The sequence below is a fragment of the Ambystoma mexicanum genome, chromosome 3p (assembly GCF_040938575.1).
Source record: "Ambystoma mexicanum isolate Mex_15411 chromosome 3p, UKY_AmexF1_1, whole genome shotgun sequence".
Lineage (NCBI taxonomy): Eukaryota > Metazoa > Chordata > Amphibia > Caudata > Ambystomatidae > Ambystoma > Ambystoma mexicanum.
The window spans coordinates 872,993,893-873,019,783 of NC_090925.1; the positions used below are offsets into that span (position 1 = coordinate 872,993,893).

Consider the following 25,891-nt stretch of genomic DNA (forward strand, 5'->3'; position numbering starts at 1 on the left):
GAAGATGTGATAATTGAACATATCCTGTAATGACATATAGATGAATTGGTGGTAACAGGTAGGTTGAGAAGGAATGGACTGGTTGATAGATTTAGTAATGGACCCACAGGTAGACGGATATGTAGAAAGTTGTTTCATAAAATGTGCTCAATTGAAACGTACAGGGGAACGCTAACTTAAATTCAACCCTAGATACAGCGATGATGATACACAAATCTGAATTGGATATTATGTACAAATTGTTTTATCATGAAATGGAAGGGCCACTGAGCTATATAAGGCAGCCTACATCATATCCTCCTCAACAATTTGCCAGTAATGAGGTGTACTTTGTACTGTTTTGGTTTGAACATACAAATAGATGTGCTGCATCACAAAACATATGAACCGAAGCTACAATCTCCTAAAGTGGTAATGGGGCTGTAGAGATGATTGGAGATTAAGAAGTATCCAGGAGGGAAGCTGTGAATCTAAGTATGCCACATAAAAGCTCTGAAATTGACTGTTTAAAGAGGCCTTGGGGCCAGTGTGGGATCCTCCCACACCCTGAGGGGTCACTGGGAGTGGCAGTGCATGCAGCACCACCTCACATATGTCCCTGACCACTGATTGGCTGTCCCTTGATCGGCTCTTGTGGAGCCACTGCCAGGCCTGTGCCATGGAAAAGGGCACAGGACACTAAAAGAGCAGAGCTACAGCCAGAGATCAGACCCAGGTGCCAGGACCCAGCCAATGCCTGCATCTCAAAACCCTCCTCGCTAAGCCCACGAAGAAGCCTGGGGTGGGGCCTGTGGTAAAGGGTACGGCGAGTTAAGGGAATGCTGCTACAACTAGAGACCAGAAACAAGTACAAGGCCCAGTAGGTGATAGATACAATTTGGCTGAGCAAAATGTAACTAAATTGCAAACAAAGTTCTGTGCTAATGGTCAAAGAAATATTTTTCTGATTGCGCCAGCATGGGATAAGAGCTTGGAACACTGTTTTACCTGGATTCAAGGGCTAAGGGGGATAACCTGAGGACATGGAGTCCAGCAACGTCCATCCAGAACAGTGACAGATACAGGAAATCTATCCCATTTGTTGATTCCAGTCCACAAAAGTTAATGCAACAACACAACCCATCACATTTGTATGTTTAAATATTAAATATTGATTTATTTATTTATTGAATATTTATAAAGCGCCTATACAACAAATGGTGTTTCCAGGCGCCACAAAGCAAAAGGGGGGTGGGGAGGACAAAGGAAATAATACAACAATAAACCTACTAGGCCTTGTGACATTCGGATCGTTCAAGTGCAGTAAAGAGAAGTACAAAAAGAGGAGGGCGAGGAAGGAGGAACTGCATACTGTGCAGAGTGGGGCTGGGAAGGGGGTTCACAGGGGCTGTGAAGTACTGAGGGGAGCTCAGCGGGGTAATTCCTGGGAGTGTCGGAGATCATCAACCAAGTGCAAGGGCTGGGGAGGACCAGACGTAAGAGGGAAGTAGGTCAGGAGGGGGAGGGAAGGAAGGCATGGCAGGAGGGCAGTGCTGGAGCGGGAGTGCTGGTGAGGACTGGTAATGGAGGGCCTGGTAGCCAGTAAGACTCATGAGGGACCAGGTCTCCAGTCGACGTGGCAGAAGTGAATTAGCAGTGAAGGGAAACGGGGAAAGAGGTGGAAAAGTGCAGGGTCTTGAGATGTTTCCGGAACCTAAGGAGGTCCGGCTCAAGTCTGAGAGGGCCAGGGAGGCTATTCCAGAGGGAGGCACCTGCCAAAGAGAGAGATCTACCCCTACTCTCAGGTTGGAAACACGTCTGACCTGCAGTGAGTTGGAGCTAGAGGACCGAAGGGCTCTAGCAGGGAGGTATTTAGGGAGAGAGAGTTGGATATAGGGGGGTCCCATGCCCCAGAAAGCCTTGTGGATGATGCCAAAGGTCTTTAATTTGATCCTCGCAGCAATCGGGAGAGCCACTGGAGAGATACTAGGGCTGGAGAGATGGAGGCCCTGGGCTTGAGGCCAAGGATAAGTTGTGCAGTTCTATTTTGGATTAGTTGACGTGGGTGAAGAGAGGACAGAGGCAGGTTGAGGAAGAGGATGTTACAGTAGTCCAGCCTAGAGAGGACCAGAGTTCTGGAGATATTGACTTTCTGAAAGTGGGCCTTCTGGGCAAGGTCCATGATGTAAGGGGAGAAGGAGAGAGAGGAGTCGAAGATGACACCAAGTTTTCTGGTCTCACAGGATGGTGAGGGGAGAGGACCCAAGGAGGGCGGCCAGAGAATAGTGGAGAAACAGGGAGCAGGGGTCTCAATGAGAAGGATCTCAGTCTTACTGGCATTAAAACAGAGATCATTAGATGTGCACCATGCCTGAATAGCAGTCATACAGTCAGGAATGAGAGAGGTAGAAGCAGAGGAAGAGGAGGGAGGTTTGAAGGAAAGCTGTATGTCATCTGTGTAACACTGGAAATGAGGAGAGAAGGAGATCAGGTGGTTAAGTGGGGCAATATAGATGTTGAAGAGCCACAGCGATAGGATAGAGCCCCGAGGAATGCCACAGGTAGAGAGTGAGGTGAAAGAGAGGAAAGAGCCCAATTGTACTTGGGAAGGATGATTAGATAGGAAGGAAGTCAGCCAGTCCAGTGCCCTGTCCGTAATGCTGAGGGTGTCACAGAGCCAATTTATGAGGATGGAATGATTGACTTTGTCAAAGGCAGAGGAAGGATCAAGGAGAATGAGAACGCAAGAAAAGTTGGAATCATGGTTAAAGAGCACATCTTCATTGGTGTTCAGGAGAGCAGTTTCTGCGTCTCTGGATGCTTGGAAGACAGACTGGTGGTCATGGAGACAGCCCACAAGCTTGGTGTGGAGCATCAGTTGGGAGATGACTAACTTCTCCAAGAGTTTGCCCAGGAAGGGGGTAGTTGAAATAGGGCGATAGTTCACCGGACAAGAATGGTCTGCAGACTGCTTTTTCAGGAGAGGGTGCACAATGGAGTGCTTGAGGGGTGGGGGAAAGGGGCCAGTAGCAATGGAGTGGTTACAGAGGTCAGCTAAGGCAGAAGCAAGAGAGTAGGGGGAGCAAAGGGGCACCTGTTTGGAGGAGACTTTCATAGAGCGGACATCTTTGGAGCGCTCATCGGAAGCTATGGGCAGGAAGGAGGAGAGAGTGGTGGTTGAGAGGGGGCCAGGTGAGGCATTGGAGCAGGTGGGTGAGTGAGGAGGGGGGTAGAGGAGAGTGAGGACAGGATGTCCTGTGTTTTAGTAGTGAAGTGGAAGGCCAATGCCATACAGAGGGCCTGGGATGGAAGAGGGGATGTGGAAACTGCAATAAAATTGGCGAGTTCCTTGCAGATTTTGAACAATTTGGCCATGTTATTGGTGGCTCCAGAGATGCAGGCTTGGATGTGAGCACTCATGTAGGAGTGGATGGACAGCAGGCGGTAGGCCAGTTTGTCAGTGGATGTGCCGAAGTCTGCCACTTCCGTTCAGCAGCTCTGCACTTACGTTTCAGTGAGGCTAGGTCGGAATCATAAAAGCTGTTACACTAATCCCATAGCAATCTTAGGAAGAGTGGTAATTTCTTCCACCCTGTAGAGTCTCCTGGAATACGTGATTTCTGGCTGCAGGTGATTGTACTGAATGGGCAAAGGGATTAAAGTACCTGATGATTTTTAGTAGCCCTAGACAAAATCCAAGAATAGAATATGTAAAATATGGAGGAGGGCCTAAGCTAATGTCAGGATCTTGCTACTCAAGGAGATTCCAATTCAATTCAATCCAATCCAACTCAATTGCTTTATTTGACATGCTGCCATTAAAGCTTCATGCAAAACTAAAAAATACAATACATCACAAGGCAAATTAAGAAAAGCTAGGAAGGTGTCACGTGATGACAGGGACTATAGGTTGGACAGGGTGTACACCTTCCAACCTAAATATGATGAATGAACTAGGGTTTCATCCATAGGCAGTACGCCAGGCTTATCGCCCACCAGCTTGGATGGGGAAAGTGATGGAGATGGGAAGCTAGACAATGCTGGCAATCAGAATAATCCTAGTGTTAAAAAAGGGCGACTGAGATGTTATTAAATGTATACTGTACCTGTGGAAGTTTAAATAAAGTTACAAAAAAATAGTTTTTTTCTACCAAATAAGACGTTATCACAAAGGCAATCACACTCCAATCAAACATGTAAGATTGCAAAATCCAGTACATACAAATATGATACCAACAAGATCCATTCAAGGGGCAAACGGGGGGCAGAAGTTCTAACAGGTCGGATATGGACATGTAAGATGTAAATAACAGGATATGGTTACCGTTATTGGCCTTAGTCATGTGAATGGGTTCATTATAATTTTTAAACCACAGCGCACAAGTGTCTGGACCTTTTCTTTTCTTTGTTGTTTACATTGGTTGTTTTGTAGTGTTTCAACCACCAGATCACTGTTGCTATAGTAGTGGTTTCATGTTCGGGCAATGATGTTTGGGCTTTTTATCAAAATTGGATCGAGTCTTGCTAAATAATCATTAGTCAGGGGGGCGCAGTGCCCCAGCAATTAACACTTCAATCTTACACTATCGCTTTTGTGTAAGATGTTACTAATTAAAAATTGTGTTAAGTAGGCACAAGGATTCGTCCATGTGTGTAGCCAAAGAAACCTCATCTTACAGATAGTACAAGCCTAATTCCTTATGTACATCAAAATTCGGGGCCTATTTCGGGAGGCCCAAGATTCTTTCCAGAAAGATATTTTCTGTTGTTTGTCTCTCTTTTACTTGTGCAAAGCCCCGTACAGATGCACTGTTCCTCAGTCTAGCCTTGGTTTTTACAGTGTAAATCTTCAAAAGAATATTAATAGGTTATGTTTTACATCTTTTTGTAAAATGAAAAATCCATCCTAGTGCTTGTTTCATGCAGACCACTTGTTTATCCTAGTGATCTTTAGGAGACAGGGAACCTGAGAAATTAATGTCCAAGTAATCAAACTCATTTATTCTTGGTATGGGGCAGTCGTTACTAGTCATGGTCAGTAACCAGATTTTTTGTCTATCTTCGCAGCACATCAATATGGCTGATGTACCCATTTTAACTTGCATGTCTAAGGCATTCATGAATGCAGCATATCTATTTATTATTAATAGAGAGCTTTGGTGTTCTTGCAACTAGCTCAGTATTGTCCGCGTAACCCAATACGGGTATGAATTTATCACCAACCTTGGGAAATCAGCATTAGACTCTAAAAGGGCTTTGTAGAAGGTATTCAAAAAAATTCAAAATAATAAAGGGGCCAAAACACAACCCTGTCCCACTCCGAATATTACCTGAAACCATGGGGTTCAGTGAACATTTACATCACTTCTCACGCATGGCTCATTGTTCTCATTTAACAGTGTTAAGACAGCCTCTGCATTTTGAGGGAACAAGTTGTCTCTGTTTACTTTATCGAAGGCTGTGCTCAGGTCTATGAAGGCTCAGTAGATGGGCTCTTTTTTTTGCATGAAGTGAGTGGGCTATCAATAGGTAAAGGTTTTGGCCCAGTTCTAAGGTCCCCAGAGTTGGACGCAATCCTAACTGGATAGTTGAAAGAACATTATTGTCAGTTACCCATTTTTCAAGGTTGTTTAGAAGACACCAACCAAAGATCTTGAAGGACGTGTTCAATAAGGAGATTGGTATGTAGGCTTTTGGAGTGCTCCTATCTCCCTTTTTATAAATTAGGATAAAAGTTTTTCTCCATGAATCTGGGATACTGGATGTTTGTAAAATTACATTAAACCATTGTGTACGTATCACGGCCCATAGCTCTATTAGCTCTATTGGGCTTTGATAGAGGTCTCCTGGGATGCCATCTGGGCCAGGTGAATGGATATGTGCCTGGGAAGGTAAGCAGAGAAGAAAGTCAGTGATCACATGTCATTAAAGGATTTGCCGTTCCACTTGGAAGAATGCATGTGAGCTCATTATCATAGAGAGGGGTTTAATTTAATATTGTAAATGGTCCAACTAGGTCTGGTCTGAAATCATTAACTTCAGACCTGTGAGGGGTTGATTGTACAAAGGACCCCTTGCTACAATGTCCCAAAATGTCCTTGGATAGCCCTTGGCAGAAGCGACTTCTAGATTGAGCTATGCTGAATTATCTAGATCAGTCCTGCTTCTCTCTAGTGCCTTCTTATAGGCAGCTCTGGCCAGTTGTACTTTTTTTGTAGGATCGTGATTTTTAAAAGATCGTAGAAGATCTTTTCTTGCATTTTTACATTGTTCATCAATCCAGGCCTTGCTTCTATCTGTTTTTCTTTTAATTTATTGTAACTACAAAGGCTTCAGTGATCTTCGGCACCAAACTGGAGAAGGTGGATTTAGTTTGTAATGATCAAGGTCACCTTTCAGTAATGTCATAAAAGGGGAAGATTTGGGCCTGTAATGTTCTGATAGGTCATAGATGTATTCATGGAAGCCCATTTAAGCCTTATTGTAGAGTTGTTTTTAAATGGGAAATGAAAATGTGAGTCAAAATGTACACAGTAAAATAAAGCTGCCAATGAATGCTGTCCACTTTAAATCAGAATTGTAGTCATCCTCAATTACTTGTTGAGCGTGATTTATTTTGCTGATAAAAGTTTTTTTATGTAATTCGATTTTGCATTGTCTAAGATTTAAAGCGCATTTCATTTGCTCCTGACAACCATTTGAGTTTTATAGTGAGCTGTACATTAATATATAAACCTAATACATACAGAATAGCCCTTCGTATCTTCTTATATATGCTGACGTTGGCAGACCAGGCTGAGGGGAATCTATGACTTGTTTATGTCCCGAAGTTATCATATGATATAAAAGTGTTGGTAAACAAAGATGTTGGACTGAAAATGTTATCTATTGTGAAAGGATGCCCCAGCATTGGATACCTGAATCGGATTAGCATCATATGAGCCTAAATGTTAATTGTTTTTCTTTTAACTCTCAGCAGACATGTTTTGATGTTGACCGCAATATGTTGATGCTACGCAATACTGTTGCTACCTAATGTGCCACTGCACACGTTGTCTCTCAGTATATTCCTCATGCCAACCGATCTTAAAAACATACTGTATTCGCCCCAACTCCTGTACCTCCTACTCATCCTTCTACTAAACTGCCCACCGCCACCCCGCCCCAGCATCACAGCCCCACGGCCAATACTTTACCACCCTCACCCTTCCCTTGCTTACTCGCCCTGAACTGGATTGGTTCTCCCACCTCACACAGTAGCCAAACTACCCCCTTCAAACCGCCCGCATCGCCTACCAAACTCACCAAACCCAGACCCCATATTCCCATTGCTGCTCGACACCATGAGCATCTGGTACCCTGCCTGGGCCCAGCCCGGCTACACAGTCTATGCTCCAAGCATCAAAACCCCCTTTCCCAGCCTGTGACCAAACTCCTAACTCCCTCTATCCCCTCAGAAGAGCACCAATCACACTGCCTAGGCTCAGCCCATCTACACAGACTCTGCTCCAGGCTCCAGAGCCTCCCCCACCTCGACTAACTGTCCTGAGAATCCCAATCCCCCTTAGACCCTCTCCTCCTATTGCAACTACCATCCTACCCTTCACCGCAACAGCCCTTCACCACCTACCCCCACCTTGCTGAAATCCCTTTCTTGTGCACTGGTCAATGCTCGCTCCATCTGCGCCCACACCTCTGACATCCACAACCTCCTACTAGCCTAGCCAACAACCTGGAAATATTAGCCATATCAGAAGCTTGGCTACATGAAGCCGCAGGACCCCTTCCATCACTGGCTCTACCGACCAGGTATTCAATCCTACGTGCTGACCGACAAGACGGCCTAGGAGGAGGAGTCGCAGTCATCTCCAAATCCACCATCCCCATCAGAGCCTCCCCTCTCCAGAGTCTCCCAGGCTACGAAATCCTAATGGCCAAGATTGAATCTTCTCCCAAACTACCTTCAATATAATATTCCTTTACTGCCAACCCTCCCACACTAGACATCCCCCTACTCATCTCCCACTCCTCAAGCCCAATACCAAATTCATACTAGGAGATTTCAACTTAGGCTTCAAAGACCGTGCTAAAAAAAAGGCCACCGCTCTTACAGCACCCCTTCAAGAGATGAACTGCACTCAATTGGTCTGTTCTCCCACCCACGAAAAAGGAAGTATCTTTGACTGGATGCTCTCCTGCAACACACGCCTCCAAGTTATATCTAATGACCCCCTTCCCTGGTCAGAACATTAATCAATCTGCTTCACAGTGATTACCGCCACCAAAATCACACCCACAACTGGGGACCCCCCATATCACTGCCAGGCACACTGCAAACTCACAGCTGGGCTATTAGCCCATTCTATTCTAGCCTCCCTCGACTCAACACCAGACAACACCACCCCAGAAGACATCCTCACTGCACTTGATGAACATGCCCCCTTTAAAACTGCCTCCCCAAAAAATAACCCCCAGAACTGGTGCACTGATGAACTAGCTACCCTCTGCAACCAAAAAAGAGCCCTTGAGCATCTTTGGAGAAAAAAAAACACTTTATCAACAAAGCTGCTTTCCGTCGCTCAGTCAGCACCCACAAAACAGCCATCATTGCCGCTAAGGCCAATATCTATAACAATAGAATCACTGAAGCAAGTTCCAACGTAAAAGAGCTCTTCAAAACCCTAGAGAGCCCCGCCCCCGACCAACAACTTCCCCAAAAACAAAGCATGGTGTTCGCTCATCCAATCAGCCCTTGTCACCAAAACTCAGAATCCTAGGGATAAAGCCATTCTCAAAAAGTCCCACCCACCACCTACACCACTCATCCCCTGGGAAAGCACCACCCCTCCGCCACTAACTCTCCACAGTTTCAGTTCTCTGCCGTCACTCCATCTGAAGTCCTCACCACCATCCACCATCCAGTATTTGAAAGCTTCCAACTGCTATAGAGACATATGCCCTGCTCACATCGTTAAAATGTGTGCAGAACCCCTGGCTCCGACCATAGCCAGCTTCATTAACGCATCCTTCAAATCCATTTCAATTCCTAATTCTGTCAAAGAAGCCTGGGTCACGCCACTTCTGAAGAAACTCTCACTAGACCCAACCATTCCCCCAAACAACTGCCCGGTTACCACGGTACCCTATCTCCTCAAAATTCTGGACCGCACTGCTAACTCGCAACTCCAAATATACCTTGAAAACCACAACCTACTAGGTACCTGCCAATCAGGCTTCAGACGAAGACACAGCACTGAATCCGCCCTCCTGGATCTAAATATCCAGCTTCACTACAGCAGAGACAACGGGGAGCTTGCCATTGTCCTCTGATTGGATCTCTCTGCAGCTTTTGATTTGGTGGATCATGCAATCCTATGCCAACACCTCACCGCAACCTTAAACCTTTCCACCGAAGTAACCTTATGGATCAAATCTTTCCTATCTGGATGATCCACTGTGGTCTTTGTGGCACCGAAGCAGCTGACTCCATTCCCATCACCCACAGCGCTCCCCGAGGCTCCTGCCTCTCCCCTACCTTGAACAACATGTACACCAAACCCCTCTTTGACCACCTGGATAGCCTTACCATACCATACACCAACTTCGCCGATGACACGCAGGTCCTTCTCAAAATCACCTGCAACGACGAGCTTGACTCTACTAACATTAACCATATCCTTATGGTGGGCTCTCTACGCTGCCTTAAACACCTAAATCCTGCTTTCTCCTCTTTCTGTATCAACGGTAACATCATCCCAGTTTCCACCCACACCAAAACACCAGGCGTTTACCGCGATGCAGAACTAACCGTGCAGAAACATGTTAAAGCATTCTCCTCCTCTGCTGCCTACTCCACTAAACTTATCAACCTCTCTAGAAAATTCCTCACCCCTAGTAACTGCCTCGTCCTAGCTAGGGCCATCATAGGTAGTAAATTGAATTACTGCAACACCATCCTAGCAGGCACCTCAACCAAAAACAACAACAAACTCCAACTGTTACAAATAACTCACTCAGAGCAGTCTGGGGTCTGAAATGCTCCATTCACATTTCACAAATCAGACGGGAGGTACACTGGCTCCCCATCAAAGCATGTATTGAATTCAAACTCCTTACTGTGCTGTTTACACAACACTGCCCCCCCACCTCTCCAACCACATCTCAAAGAAACACACCACTCAGAATCTCCACTACTCATCGGCCCTGTTCACACCCAGATTCGCCAGAAAGAGAGCACAGAGCTCCAGCTCCACCATCATCGCACCGCCCTCTGGAATGCCCTCCCCCAGCACGTCCAAGATCAATCCTCCTACTCGCTCTTCTGAAAGAAAGTAAAAACAACCCTGTTTAACAAATATATGTGACTCTGCCAGAACTATAACATGCTTGTTTGAAAAGCCTACTTTACCTACTCTGTACCATTTTCTTAGCGCTGTGATACCTCCGGGTCTTTGGTGCTACTTATAAATAAAATAAAAGTCTCAGTGTAGCAGCTTTCCCATGGAACCCTAGTCACAGTTCCGCTTTCCCGCGGAGGCTTCTGGAAGATTCCCAGCCATGCTTACTGAGCTTGGAAAGACACTTGAGTCTGTCCTCGCTTGTGATTTGCATCTGTTTTAGAGTACAGCCATGCCCTTTTGCGGATAATGCCCCCTGGCCGGCGCACAGACAGTTTTATGCTAATGGCCTCCATCGGCATATTTTGAATGGAAAATTTCAAAATTAAAAACCATTGAGAAATATGGGTGGCTATTTATAAAGTTATAGTGACTTCTTTCTTTTAAATACTCTATCCTTTCTTCAAAGCGTCATCAGCACATTTGTATAGAGTTTTCTTTTCCACGCATTGGTATTTCTTTAACAAACCGTCCTTTCTTACTGTGGTTAATTTATTTCAAAGTGCTGGCTCCATTTGGAATACAAATTATTTCAGCAGGAGTTGGATGAGTTACAAAAATGAAGAATCTGTATTTAGTTATAAATGTAACAGGCTGCAGCGTACAGAATACTGAAAGTGCCCGAAACTTATTTTGAGAGACATTCCATTTATTTACTAAATCAGGTGTGAACCCGAAAGACTCCGGCGTCGACTGCTCTTATTTCGGGGCCCTGTCTATCTTTTATTAGGCTGCCAGTAAGTTTGAGAGAAGCATTGAAGAGGGCGTCAAAGCGCTTTGTGTACAGACATCCCATTCTATTGCGATGGCAAGTCACTCTGGGCCAAACTGCTTCAATCTATGGCTTTGTGACATCTTTGCAGGTCTGAGGACATGTCCCACTCTGCAGCAATTTATATTTCAGTCTACATGATATTCATCCAGACCCCTATAGTAGGGGTACCTGCAAGTATACTCTTCACCCCCTGTTTAGCTACTGAACAAATACTGTGATTTCATTGCTCATATTAAGCTCCCATTTGCAGTAAATTGTCATACTCCCACTACCATTCCTTGTTATTCCTACCTCAGACCCAGGGCCACTTTACTCCGGTTCATTCTCTCAGTCTAATATCCAAATATTGAAAACTCTATTAACCCTGGTGGCATTTGCTAACATGCCGCCTTGACTGAACATCTATACGGTATAATATGGTATATCTATATCTATATCTGTGCGAGTGTCCACTCTGGCCTGGCAGTGTGTTCTAACAGTGTAGGATAAGTTGTCCTAAAATGTATGGTTTCAGACTAGACTGAATCGGGGAAATTGTTTGGACTGGGGGTGAGTCCCAGTAAACATGCTCACATTTGTCTATGTTGTGGTCATATATTGAAATCGAGTGAGCTGGTGTAGCCTTAAGCATGAGTTAAGTATGGATTCCAGAATGCAGGAAACAGAGACAGCAGCATAATCCTGCAGCTCCTGGCCCTCTCCTATACATGGATAATTGGAAATGATGAACTCCAAAAAGAAGACTGAAATTGCAGATAACCCAGTGCCTAAGAAAACCAAATCAGCTACAGACATGGCAGAGGTTCCAAGTCCAAAAGATATCTACTCCCTTCTTTTAAAAGGGGTGCAAGACTTGGGGAAAGTGGCTCAAGATGTTGTTGATGTTGAATCATACATGGAGAACTTGACACTGAAGGTGGCTCAAATTGATAGGCGAGTTTCAGTTTTAGAAAATGGTACTGCTTCCATGTCATCCGAAATTTCTGCGAGTTTCAGAGCTTACAAAAACCTGAAAGATTATTTCTACAAAGGGAAAATCAAAACTATGGAGCTTGATTTGAAAATCAGGAGTAAAAACTTACGGATTGTGGGCCTGGAGGAAGATGAAAAGGAAGATTTGGCTCAAAAACTGTTGGATGTTTTGAAAAACTCAATCAAGTGTGAACAGGTAACCTTGATGGACATTGATAATATATACATAATAGGCAGGAAAATTGGTCTTAAAACAAGACAGATCCTGATCTCCTTAATGTGCACCCGGACCAAAGAAGATGTCCTGAGGGCAGCAAGAAATATGGAAATAGTATATTACAAAAAACAAAGGATCTTTATATATCTGGACTATCCAAAGGAAGTATTGGAAATCAGAAAATCTTTTAAGGAACCAAAGGAACTGGCACAATCTCTAGGGATGAAAGCCTTCCTTAATAGAGCCAATTGGCTTACTTTGATGTTTCCTGAAGGTGAGAAAATCACCACGGATCCTAATGAGGCTCTAAAATGGTTAAAGGCATTGGAAAACCATTCAGGGATAAAGACTAATTAGCATGTCCTGTAAGTGTCATCTTCAACTACACCAGAAGGTATGTTATGCAATTGAATGTTAGAATCTTAACGTTTATACATTGACAAATTCATAGAATTTAGCGCACAAGTGGCGCACGCAGCTGGAGCACAGTGTGCGCGTGCGATTGTCTGCGCCAGCCGCGTGCGCTATAATCCATTTCCGCGCACAGCATATTCATGGAGTTTAGCTACCAAAACCAGTCGTGGCGCACAGTGGCGCAGCGACCCTGCAGCAGCGTCAGTTACGCAACCAAGAACGCCCCTCGCACAGGGAAAAGCCATCAAAATCCCCAATCCAGCGCAAAGGGCTGCGCTAACCCTGTACCAGCACGGCAAGCGGGGAACGTGTATTACTGGGGTTCGCGGGAAGTTACACAGCGATTGGCCCTGTGCGAGTGGGGTACGTGTATTACTGGGGTTCGTGGTAAGTTTCACACGCGAAAGGGCCTGTGCGAGTGGGGTACGTGTATTATTGGGGTTCGCGGGAAGTTTCACACGTGAAAGGGCCTGTGCGAGTGGGGTACGTGTATTACTGGGGTTCGCTGGAAGTTTCACACGTGATTGGCCTTGTGCGAGTGGGGTACGTGTATTACTGGGGTTCGCGGGAAGTTTCACACGCAATTGGCCCTGTGCGAGTGGGGTACGTGTATTACTGGGGTTCGCGGGAAGTTTCACACGTGAAAGGGCCTGTGCGAGTGGGGTACATGTATTACTGGGGTTCGTGGGAAGTTTCACACGCGATTGGCCCTGTGCGAGTGGGGTACGTGTATTACTGGGGTTTGCGGGAAGTCTCACACGCGATATGAGCAGGCTACATGTATTTCGGGGGTGCGCTGGGAGTCCTACACGTGAATTGGCAGTGTGGGTCCTCCCAGGTGTTCCCTCTACACCCTCCACGGCCCCTGCAGGCAGCCCACACCACAGGGGACTACCCTGCACCCCTGGTCATGTGCCGCAGGCAGCCCATCCACCATGGGCATGCCCCCCAGCCAAGCCACATGTCAGCTTGCACTACTGATCACCAACTCATGTCCCCCTGCACCCCCACCCCCCAGCAGTGCGGGGCACCTTCCAGCAGGCCCCCACTCATGTCCCACTCATATCCCCCTGCACCCCCACCCCCCAGCAGTGCAGGGCACCTGCCAACAGGCCCCCACTCATGTCCCACTCATGTCCCCCTGCACCCCCACCCCCCAGCAGTGCGGGGCTCCTGCCAGCAGGCCCCCACTCATGTCCCACTCATGTCCCCCTGCACCTCCACCCCCCAGCAGTGCAGGGGCACCTGCCAGCAGGCCCCCACTCATGTCCCCCTGCACCCCCACCCCCAGCAGTGCAGGGCACCTGCCAGCAGGCCCCCACTCATGTCCCACACATGTCCCCCTGCACCCCCACCCCCCAGCAGTGCGGGGCACCTGCCAGCAGGCCCCCCCCTCATGTCCCACACATGTCCCCCTGCACCCCCACCCCCCAGCAGTGCGGGGCACCTGCCAGCAGGCCCCCACTCATATCCCCCTGCACCCCCACCCCCCAGCAGTGCAGGGCACCTGCCAGCAGGCCCCCACTCATGTCCCACACATGTCCCCCTGCATCCCCACCCCCCAGCAGTGCAGGGCACCTGCCAGCAGGCCCCCACTCATGTCCCACTCATGTCCTCCTGCACCCTCACCCCCCGGCAGTGTGGGGCACCTGCCAGCAGGCCCCCACTCATGTCCCACTCATGTCCCCCATCCCCCAAGTCATGACGATCCTCAATCATGGCCCTTATGGCCAGCCTCCCCAGCCCAAAGACCCAACCAAGTATTGCATCCACCCACATAGAAAAGGCAATTACATGATACAACCCCAAAGGCACGTATGTAAATGAACATATGTCCGTCACACACACACAATGGATGCAAGTGAATGTGAAAACCCATATCATGACATGCATGAAACCAATGAGATAATACCACACATCGAAGTATGAAGAAAAAAATGTATTAAACACAACATGAATGTAATTAAAAAAAAACACAACAATGGGAATAATTAAAGAAATGCTGCATGTCCGTAAAAGAATAAAAAACAAGAAATCATAATCCAAAGAAATCCAAAAGAAATGGTGTCCAAAGTCACAGTCCAACAAAGCAAATCCAAGGGAAAAAAGAAAGTGAAATCCATTGCTCCATGGTGAAAATAAAAAAAATGTGAAAAATCCAATGGTGAACTATGTACAAATGAACAATCCAGGGTCCATGAGCCCAACTGATGAAATGAAACCTACCAAAAATACTACCTAATAAAAAACTATATACAAAAACGTGGTGCACTGTCCAAGCGCAACCAAAATAAAAAATAAAAGGAAAGGAAACCTAACACTGTATACAATGGCGGCGGGCAAGTCCTGCGGCTCACTCTGTGGTGTCCCGGGCCAGGGCATCATGGAACTCCATGTTGATGTCCCGGAGGCGGGACTCTGCCCTGGCCCCAAGGTCTCGCAGGGAGGCACTCATGGCCTGTTCCAACTCCCTGCGAGTTGCCTCGAGGCACTCTGCCCGCCTCAACGCCCGACGCATGGAGAACTCCGCCCTGACTATGGTGAGCCGCGCCTCTTCCGCCCGCCACCGCACCACATCTATAGCATGGCCTAACCGCTGCCACACGGAAGACACTTCCAGTCCTGGGTCCTCCTGCCCTCTGGCCGATGCCTGCCCCTCCGATGTTGAAGGCACCGAGCCATCATGGCTCCCACCTTGTTGCTGCTGCTGCTGTGCCTCTGCCTGTGCCCCGGCTCTTGCTGCCTGCAAATCCTCCTCCGGCTGGGGTGCAGTTGTTGATGTGGCCACCCCTGCTGGGCATCCGACTCCCGAGTGTGGCAGGGATGTGTCCTCCACCAGCCTGGTCGCAGGGTCAGAGGCAGCTCCACAGGGTACCCAGGTGATACATGGGTGGGAAGATGGCATGGAGGACGACTGGCGCATAGGGGGCTCAGGTGAGGAGGGGGTCGGAACAAGGTCCAGCAAACGGAGGAATCCGGCCCTGGTGAGCTGTCCCAGTAGGTCAACGTGGTCAACGAGGCATTCAAGATGATGTGCAGTGTCCTCACAAACACACTGCAGGTCACCTCGCATGCCCCGTTGATGCAACACCATCCCACTCAGGACAAGCTCAACCCGGTCCCGGATAGCCACGTCCGCAGGGAGAGGAAGGCCAGTCGTTGTAAGCGGATCCCCTCCCTGAAAACGGGTCTGGACGTAGGCATCCCTGCTGGTGCAGGATGATGCAGTCACAGGATCGGGGACAGGATTTCACACAGGCACCTCCGCGGTGGCCTGTGCTGCCTCCTGTCCCTGCCCCTGCACTGCACCACTAGTACCAGTGGAATCCCCACCTCCAGATCCCGTGTCTGTCCCTTGCACGGCCTCCTCCTCCACCAAACCCCCCACCAACCTGGATGACTCCGTGCCATCTTCCTCCGTCGGACCCTGTGGGGTCTCAGCTGCCCCTTCTGCTGCCGAGGAGTCCAACTCCGACCTCCGCCTCTTGGACCTACCCTCGGCAGCTGCGGCCTGAGATGCAGCACCAGACTCCTCACTCCCTGACGAGATGACAACCTGGGAGGGGAGCCGGGCCTTGCGTCTCCGGCTGGCGGTGCGATCCCTGCCGCTGTGCTCCACAGCACCCTCTCCGCCCTCCTCATCAGTTGACGCTGCAGACAGGGAGAGATAGGACACAGGCATCAGGGCACTGTACAATGGACTGATACACACATGACAGTTGCACATGAGTGGCAGTGTCAAACTTCAGACATGGCATCACAATCCCCAACACACATGTCATTTCAACTCACACACATGAGCAATTCCACAGCCATATCACAACAGCCAGCAACATCCATACACATACAACAGCATGAGCATCCAAAGGTGAGCCAGACATCACATGAAACATAGGGAGTGCAGTAGACATGCACACACACCACCACACTTACATGCATGTCTACATCTCCTCTAACTGTTGCAGTGATGAGATCGCCATGCATGTCAGATCTGCCATTCAGCCTTCTACATATCAGTGTCACATGCATCCATGTTGCATCACAGTTGCACACTTGTCAAGTACACACACATGCACATGTACATAGTGCAGATACATGCATTAAGAACCACCATCCATGCCACAACCATGCCAATGTACATACACAGAAATTCAAACATGTGTGCTCCCACACCTGCATTTGTCCAGCATGCTTACCAACACATACACCATCAATGTGTCTCACACATGAGAGGACACACATGTGGCAGCCTCACGCCCATGTTCATACACATCCCTACATGGCCCTACAAAAACACATGTGCAACCTGCACACTACTGGCACACCACGACACGCACAGCGTCCAATCACTCTGCATGTACACTTACTGCTCGACTCCAGACGGGTCTGCCTCTCAAGGATCTGGACATAGAGCGCCGGGCATATGAATTCCAGGACCCTCATTTGGTGGTCCGACAGCAGGCCCCGGCGCCCCTCGGCATCCGCTTCCTTTGCGAGGCGCCGGGCCTTGTTGAGGGTCCTGGACCTGAAGTCCTCCCAGCGCTTCTTGACATGATGTAAGTCGCGGACTGCAACCCCCTCCGCGTTGATGGCAGTCACGATGTCCATCCAGATCCTGGTCCGTCCTTCATTGTCGGCGCGCGAACTTCCAAAGAGGGCATCATACTGCCCCAGGACTTGCTCCACCAGGACACCAACTTCCCTGGCACTGAAGCTGGTGGCCCTCTGCCTCTCTGGCTGGGGGTTGCCAGTGCTGCCCAATGGTGTTCTGCTGAACATGGCAAACCAGAGGCAGGAGTGGGTGGGCAACTGGGTCCTGGGGCTGGGCTGTGGAGCGATGGAATCCCAGTCAGGAGTCTTCAGTTCCAGCAGGGGTGGTCACAGCAACTGCACCCCTGGCTGATGTGCAGGCATCAAATGGCAGGGCATGTGGGCAGCAGGCAGTCAGGCAGCAGCAGATTGCAGGTGGGAGCGTGCTCGGGGCTCTGGGGGGCAGTAATTCGGCCTTCTGGGCAGGAGCATGGTCTTCCGTGTGTTTTTGCGTGGCCAGCTTGATACAAAGTGATTTGGCACGTGAAAGAATTGCACGTCAGCGTGTAATTGGAGGAAAGGCCTTTAGCGCGTAAGTGCGTCAGCACACGTATGCGTTTTCATTGGACCAAAGGCCCTTAGCGCGTAAGCGCATACGCACGCGGGCGTTTCCCTCGTGACATGAGCATAGTGGTTCAGCGCGCGTGAAAAAACTGCACGCCCGTGTGTGAATGCGTGTAATCCAAGGAAAGGGCTTACGCGCGTAAGTGACGTGACGCGTGCAGGCGTTTCCCTCAGCACGGGTTAAAGGTGAGCGTGGCTAGCAGTTCACTGTACGTGCCTTTCGTGGAGGCCGACGTGTGTAGCTGCTTCGTGTTGTTTCGCGCGCCATCACATCTTCACAGCGATCGAGGACGTGTCTCTTCTTTTGGCGAGGGTATTGGCTACGCGTGTTTTTCTGCATCGCACTAGTCAGACGGTGAGTCGTGTACGCTATTTCTCCCACTGCGGGTGCCCCTGTGTATCGCACCCGTTTTCGAGGTCATAGTAGCCTGCGTGTCCCACGCGTATGCGTTTTTCGTGTTACAGGGTGCCACCGCGTACTGCGGGAGGTTGATTCCACGCACGTAGGCTGCAGGGTTGCGTGCACGGTTTTACTGCAGTTTTGCGGTGCCTGAGCATAGCGTGACCCGTCACTACATCACCGGGGTCACATACAGCCTTGCAGGTGCAAGGGGGCTGTTAACATCTTGCATCCCACCCCCTTCACCCCAATTGCCCAGGTCAATTGTGGTGTACACCTCCCATTGGCACTACTCCATCTGTGCCATGGTTGGGAGGCCACCAAAGGTGAGGGGCGCCTCAGTTGGGTGTACTCCTCGTGGCGGGCGTGGTCAGGGACCTGGCCGGGGTGACCAGGGAGTAGGGGGACTCCAGGGTGTCAAGGGTGGCCGCAGAGGGGGAAGAGGCAGGGGTGCACCACTTGAGCACAATGTTGTGCCATGTGTCAGTGCGTTCATACCACCACGTCCTGTGGTTCTGGGAGATGCAGCTTCTGCATCTAGCACTGGCGCCCGTGTGACCCGGCAGTCCGTTTCATCGACTGCCACGAGCCCAAGGGTAGTGGTAGCTGCAGGTGCAGCTGTGGACACCACCACCCAGGCTCAGGGTCTGCCAGCGCAGGCTGCATTGGCAATTGAAGAGCCCTTGGAAGAACAGGCCTGGAGGGAAACCGTAGGGGCACGCAGGGCTGCCCTGACCAAGACACGTGTCCCTGGGGCAGTAATGTCATCTGCTCCCCGAACAGCCGGGTGTTGGCAAGTGCAGGGGCAGATGCACCCAACAACACCCCGGTTGTGAGTCTGCCAACCAGGACAGTTGCGGTCAATGACCCTGCCACAGCGGATGTTGCTGCGCAGGGTCCATTAGAGGGCACCCAGCTGCCACTGACGCAAGTCAGGCCTTTGGTCGTCCCTCCACCTGCCACTCCCTTGGCTCAATCGACTGGTCCCACTGGCCATGCTGATCAGGGCGGCATCAGCCAGCCAGGGTCTGCGCCACAATCCAAGAGGAGGAAGGTTGCAACTGCAGCACAGGCTGGGACCCCACACACAGCCACGACCTCCTGCGCGTTGAGGAAGAAGCCTTTCTGCAACCAGGAACTGGACTACCTCGAGGACTACGTGCGGGACCACAGCCGTGACATGCTAGTGGGTACCAATTGTAAGACTACGGCTGCCCACTGTGATACCCACTGGAAGCAAGTTGCAGAACATGTGAGTGCATTCGGCCATGAGATGCGCACGGCGCAAGAGTGCAAAAAGCGTTGGAAGGACCTCAAACGCAGCGCTAAGGCTAAGCATGCCTCAAATTACAATTTGACTGTGGTGACTGGCGGTGGGCCTGCACCGGAGGAGGAAGACCTCACTCCACATGAGTCACTCGTTGCAGAGTTCAGACCATCAGAATCAGTCGAAGGAGTGGGAGAGATGCCGGACTTTGATGCACAGTCCAGTGAGTGTTGATGCGTGTTTGTGGAGAACGTGTGTGTTTTACTTGTGTGATGTGATGTGCATGACTGCCACTACATGTCACGTGTACATGGTTATGATGTGTGAGTAATGCAATGCTTCCCTGATGCATGTCTACTCTGCTGGATGGTGGACATGTGGAGCAAATGGGGACTTTCCACATCACCACTTTTGCATCCTACTCACATGCTGGTTACCAGTTTGCCCTTCCGGTCCATGTTCCAGCTTACTGGCACTTCTGCATGTAGCGTGGGGTGAGATTCCTCTCAGCCCAGGAACTATGCATAGCATGACTGACGTGCATGTGTACTCTGCCTGCAAGGGGGTACCCAATGTAGGCATGCTCCCTTGCCTCTCAACCCCCTGATCTGCACCCCAATTCCACCTTAGCACTGGTCTGCTACAATATTGCCGTTGGGTACTTCCCTGTTCATGTCTCCTGTGTACATGCTAACATCCAGCGGCCAATCTGCCAGACATATCCATTGTGGTACATCCTTAGTACTTGATGCAGGGTGTCTCACTTGGACTGTGCAGAGGTCAGATGCCCCGCAGGGACATGAGTGCCCATTCATGCTCCATGTGCATTCCACGCATGCCCATATGTGTCCATGACTGGATGATTACTGTAATACAAGTCCAGGATGACCTAAATTGCATGGCATTTCATCTGCCTTCCCATGTCAACTGTGGCTCAGTACTGCGTTGAACACATGTTTAGGGTCTAACAATCTGTGAGGGTCACAGGCCTCAGCCTGTTTAAAGGCCAATGACTGTCCAATTGGTGTAGTGTCTTCTTCACACGTGGGTGGACTCCAGAGGTTTCATCATGTGTCCTGCTTACTGTCCCATCATCATTTGCAGTGTTGTCACTTGACTCACATGAAGTTGTTGATGCTAGTCAACACTGTCTGTCAATACACAGGTCTATGCTCAGCCTTTTGAGACCATGCTAGGCATCCCTGCTTTTGCACTTGGGTGGAGGGGTGCTTTGCTTGTAGATATGCTACCCATTGAATGCACATTGCACGTGATGCCTGAAGTTGACCTTGCACTGCCTTCACATTTTCTGACACACACCATGGAGTCCTTGTACATGTAGGTAGTGAGTAACATACATATTCGCTGCACTGCATAGACCCACTTCAGTGCAAACTGCCACCTTTCAACAGGTCTAATCACAGAAGCAAATTCAAATTGACCCAGCATGCATGCCAGGTTCTATTTTGTGTGTCACATGTCTGCCTGTTTGTTGTCGGTGTGTGTATGTTGTGTGCTTCTAACATGTGTAGTGACCTTTTTTCTCTCTATTTTTCAGATGATGACGCAATGGAGCCAGAGGATGGCGTTGTCATGCCAGGCACAGGGTTGTTCTCACTACAACAACCCGGCACAAGTGGGGGTCATGGGGTGGTAGGCCACGAAAACCCCCAAGTGCGACAGTCCATATTGTCTCTGGCTGCCTATGAGTCCATCCCTGAAGAACACTCTGACGACCATGTCGAGTTGGATGAGCATCAGGTCCATTCGTCAGGGGTGAGTGATTCTGATGTGGACACTCCTCTGTCCGCGACACCTGCACTGAGGGGTCAGACAGTCTTGGTACCTCCGCCCGTGGTGGATCTGGACGCAGGGTCACCCTCCACACCAGTCACTGATGTGCCTGGGACATCACATCGACAGGGGCATGTAGTCGTGCAGCCGCGGGCGGTGCCAACACAACGAGGACACATGGTCCTTGGGTCCCGCAGGGGTCAAGCCCAGCAACCTGGTCGCCGCGCGCAACCACAGTATACTGAGTGGGAACAAGACATGACTGACCATTCTGAACGGCAGGGGGCAGCAATGGAGAACATCGCTGAGAGCATGGAGCGTGTGGCCCAATCTGTGCTCCCCCCTGCTAGGCAGGTGCTTCTCCACCAGCAGGCGGCACAGTCCACGGCCCGCTCGCTCAGGCTGGGCATGGCGGCCTCAGACAGGGCACGCCAGGCTGAAATGTCTCTGCGTCAAGCTTTTGCTGCTCACGCAGAGGCACACATGAAGGCCCTGAGGGAGGAGCATGCTTCCCTCAGATCCACTGTGGGTGTCCTTCTGATGTCCCAGAGGGAGCGGGCAGAGGAGAGGTTTGCACAGCTTGAGCGTACCATCTCGGCTGAGCTACTTGCTTGCCGGGAGGTGCAGCAGTTGTCCAGCCAGGCCTTGCAGGAGGAACTCTGTGTTACATGTGCTACCTTGCAAGAGGAAGCACGTGTAACACGGGAGGTTCTGCATACAGACGTACATGTCATCACCACACAGAACCAGGCTCACCCGTCCGGCAGACCTGCTGCCGACAAGGGGCAAGCTGCGGTTAGGCGTGGTCATGCTCCTCTGCCACGTCCTCCTTTCCAGGAAGAGCCAGACTCGGACGACAATCTATCTCCCACATAGGTCGGGCTGTGCAGGCGTTGAGCCCATGGAGGTTTTTTTTTTCCTCAGCATCATCACATGTGGGTGTTGAGCAGCACCCTGTACCTCCCCTCTCCTGGGTGCCCCCCCCCCCGGGTCGTATGTGGCCATTTTTGATTTTTCTTATAGTTTAGTTATTTAAGTTTCTGTTTGATAGTTAGTTTAAATAGGTAAAGTAGTAGTTTTTCATAGTTAGTGTAATTAGTTAATATAGTTTAAAATTGCTAGTCTATTGTGCTTTCATGTGACGGTGTGGTGCTTTGTGGCTTTTGAAAGCATCCACTGTCTGTTCCAGCTGGGCCCTTCAAGCTTGTCTTGTGTATGTGTTTGCTGCTTGGGGTCCTTGACTCACATATGCCACTCCTGCTTCCCTTATCCATGGGCTCGCAAGGATGGTTTGGTGTAACAGCCTATTACACAAGGGCAATGGACTGTCATATCTGTGGCATGTCTGCTGCTGTGGAACTTGTGTTAACAACCCTAGTGGGGATGATTGGGGTGTAATTGTCCACTGTTCTTCTTTTGCTAGATGGGGTGTTTAATGATTCATGTGTACATTCATTGCTATGCATTGTGTAGTATGTTTCTTATCTTTAATGAACATGTGCTTGTTGCAAATCATGCCGTAGATAGTGTGTTCCACACTGTTGTTGTGAAAGACGGACTGATGGTATGATTTCTGATGTACGTCTCTGGCATGGTCCAGTCATGTAATGCATGAAGAGACACACACAGATAAATATTAAGCATTAATCATGTGTTTCATGCACTTTCTGCAGGGCGATGAGCCTCAAGACCACCTTTGCCAGCAGACATGGGCCATTGGACGTGTGGAATCAGGACACGTTTGGTGCTGCCAGCATGCGCATGTGTACGTAGGCAGAGGCACAGGGATTGCAATCATACATCTGAAAATCGATGACGTGTTTCAAGGGACTCCAGGCAAGGTGAGCAGCACAGGGGGGTCACAACACAGCAAACCTTCCACCTGGCCAGTTCAACATACATGCTTAGTAGCAGCACTGACGGTGAACTTGGACAAATATTGGTGTAGAAGCGCACAATACAGCTCAGATGTGTTAATGGACTGATGGCTAGTTGATGGGAAAGTTGTCTGGGGCACGCACCTGCAGGGGCAGTGGCACATACCCTCCGGGCCACCATGGTCCATTGAGGCACTTGTATTAGCCATGTAGCATTCTGAGACATGGAATGAAGCGGCTCACAGGGACAGACAGCAAGGGACAGACTCGGGTGCAGTGCATTTCATTTCCAAGTAGAAATTGATACATGCACTGGCTACTTTATTTTTGTCATGGTGGTACAGGACTTGTTCTGAAGTCAGACCTTGCTATATGCATCTGTCTGCTTACACAGGGAACATTGCATGTTGTGTGAATTGTGACACATTGTTGTTCCATTTGCCACGCACCCACCGGTGCCTGACTTACTGCATTGACTGTGTATGAACCATCAGTGGGGTAATGTTACATATGGGTATGAAGCATCCACACAAGTTTGTCTGTTTGTATTGTATTTTGTTACTTTGGGGCATATTTGGTAGTGTGTTTGTGTGTTTTGGGCAAGCACAGATTATTAACTGTGGCTCTCTTTGCAGCATTGAACTGCTCCTGTTACCGGACCGGAGAGTGCGCAGGCGGGAGGCCTGCATTCACCCCAGAGATAAGTTTCTCTTTGATTTCCATTTGAGTAATTTGCTGCTATGTGCATGTGAACAAGTTTTGTCGATTTGTGTATGTGTTAATGTGTGTACTACATTTTGGTGCATTCCCTACTTTCCTGTGTCAATCCTACTCCCCTCTCCTGCCCCTCATTCCCGTTATCCAGTATGCCAATGCCTGTGCCGACTATATATCCCTGACCCTCCTTCTCCTCCAGGGTCTCAGAGGCCTGTGTGAGTTAGACCTTGTAGGCACCAGACCACGGTGGGGGTGGTTGTTTTGTGCCACGCCTGCGCCTGTACACGGGAGCTGTGACAGTAGACATCCGTTCGTGTTGCATCATTCTATGTCATGTACCACACATGGTTCAGATCCTGTAGTGACATTGTTTTACTGTGCTACCTTGGTTGTTGACATCATTGTGGTTGTACTTGGCCTTTGTAGCGTACTGCTACTTGAAGTCATCTACTGGAGGCTGTTCTGGTTTGTTTTACTGCCTGCAGGGTATTTGCTTGGCTTCTGTGTTGTCCTGCTTTGAGTTCTCTTGGATTTTGTGCTTTTAAAAATCTAGGTAGACTCTGAGGGTGCTGGCAACTTTTTACACACAAGGTGGGATATGGTGACAAAGGGGAAGGGTGATCCTGTGGCCAGGTGGAATTCAAGGATGTACGATGAATGACCCAGATGCAGTTGTTCAGTGGGTCGTGGTGATTTGTGAGGAAGGGGGGGGTGTTTTGTTGTTGATAGTTGCCTTGCCCTGCAGTGTGATGGGCACCCTGAAATAGTAATTGTGCTTTCCTATGTACATGATGTATTCTGCTGATCAATGTCTGTTCATGTGTTGTGTTTACCTTTCAGGTGTGAGGGGTAGTTGTGGTTTGACATGCTGGGGTATACACATGGTGAATGTTCACATGTGATGTGTAGACGACACTGATGGTCACTTGATTGCATGTCCCTACTGACCCACACGCTCGCACTATGATCCACTACATGTACAACCACCCTTCCATGTCCACGTGTACACTCTGTTTGCCTTCTGGTGCCCACTGTTTCCCTGCAGCACATGTTATCTGACCATTTGTGGATCCTGTACATGCCTAATTTGGTTTTTTATGTAGTTTATCGCTTAGATGTCATGCTCAGGGTGTGCATCACACACAATGGCTGTTCACTGTGCTGTGCGCTGAGCAGTGTGTTGCAGGAGGTGGACACGGCACACAGTAGCAGCAGTGTTGGTTTTGCAATGCACATTGTGCATGTAGACAGGCATTCATTGTTATGTTTCAACTACAACTTTTGGAATGCATTTGGGTATGACTTATTTTGGGTGGGAGGTTGTTGGTCAGTCATTTCATCTGATTCCATGCCAGGCATCATTGTCTGATGCCAATTTACATTTTTCACATGGCAATGTGTACCTTATTGTTACTGTGTTGGTGTATGGCTATTGCTTGCCATGTCATGTTGTGGTTTTGGAGGGTTTGAGTGACATACCAGTGATAGTCATGGCCTGTTTGGCCGGTCTGTGTGATTCACACCTTGCATGTGTGCCTTTTGGTCACACAGGATTGCTTGTGTTTAAGTAGCTAGGGATGCAGACAATGTGGCAATTCCCTGGCAACAATCTCAGGGTGGTAAGGTTGTGACAGTTGACTGTCTCTTTGTCATCATCGATTGTCACCTGGTATGTGCCAGGCCTGTGTGGACTCTGCAGGGTGGGGAGTTTAGGTGAAAAATCTGTCCACAAGCTGGGTCCGTATTTCCTTGCCACGTGCCCTATCCCCTCCCATGGGCAGCGCCTGTGCCTGTGGTTGGGGATTTGGGGGCACCACCATGTCCACCAGTACGCCCTGCCGTGTTGCAACATTGTGCAGGACACATGCTGCCACAATGATCCTGCACACTACTGGGGGTGCACTCCGAATGTGCGCTCCACTATGGCC

The 25,891-nt window shown here is 49.2% G+C and overlaps 1 protein-coding gene across 2 annotated transcripts in view; it reads right to left on the reverse strand.

Moving 5' to 3' along the window:
* LOC138581037 (sulfotransferase 1B1-like) overlaps positions 1-25,891 on the reverse strand; it is a 257,455-nt gene that overhangs the window by 44,800 nt on the left and 186,764 nt on the right. The window lies entirely within an intron of this gene.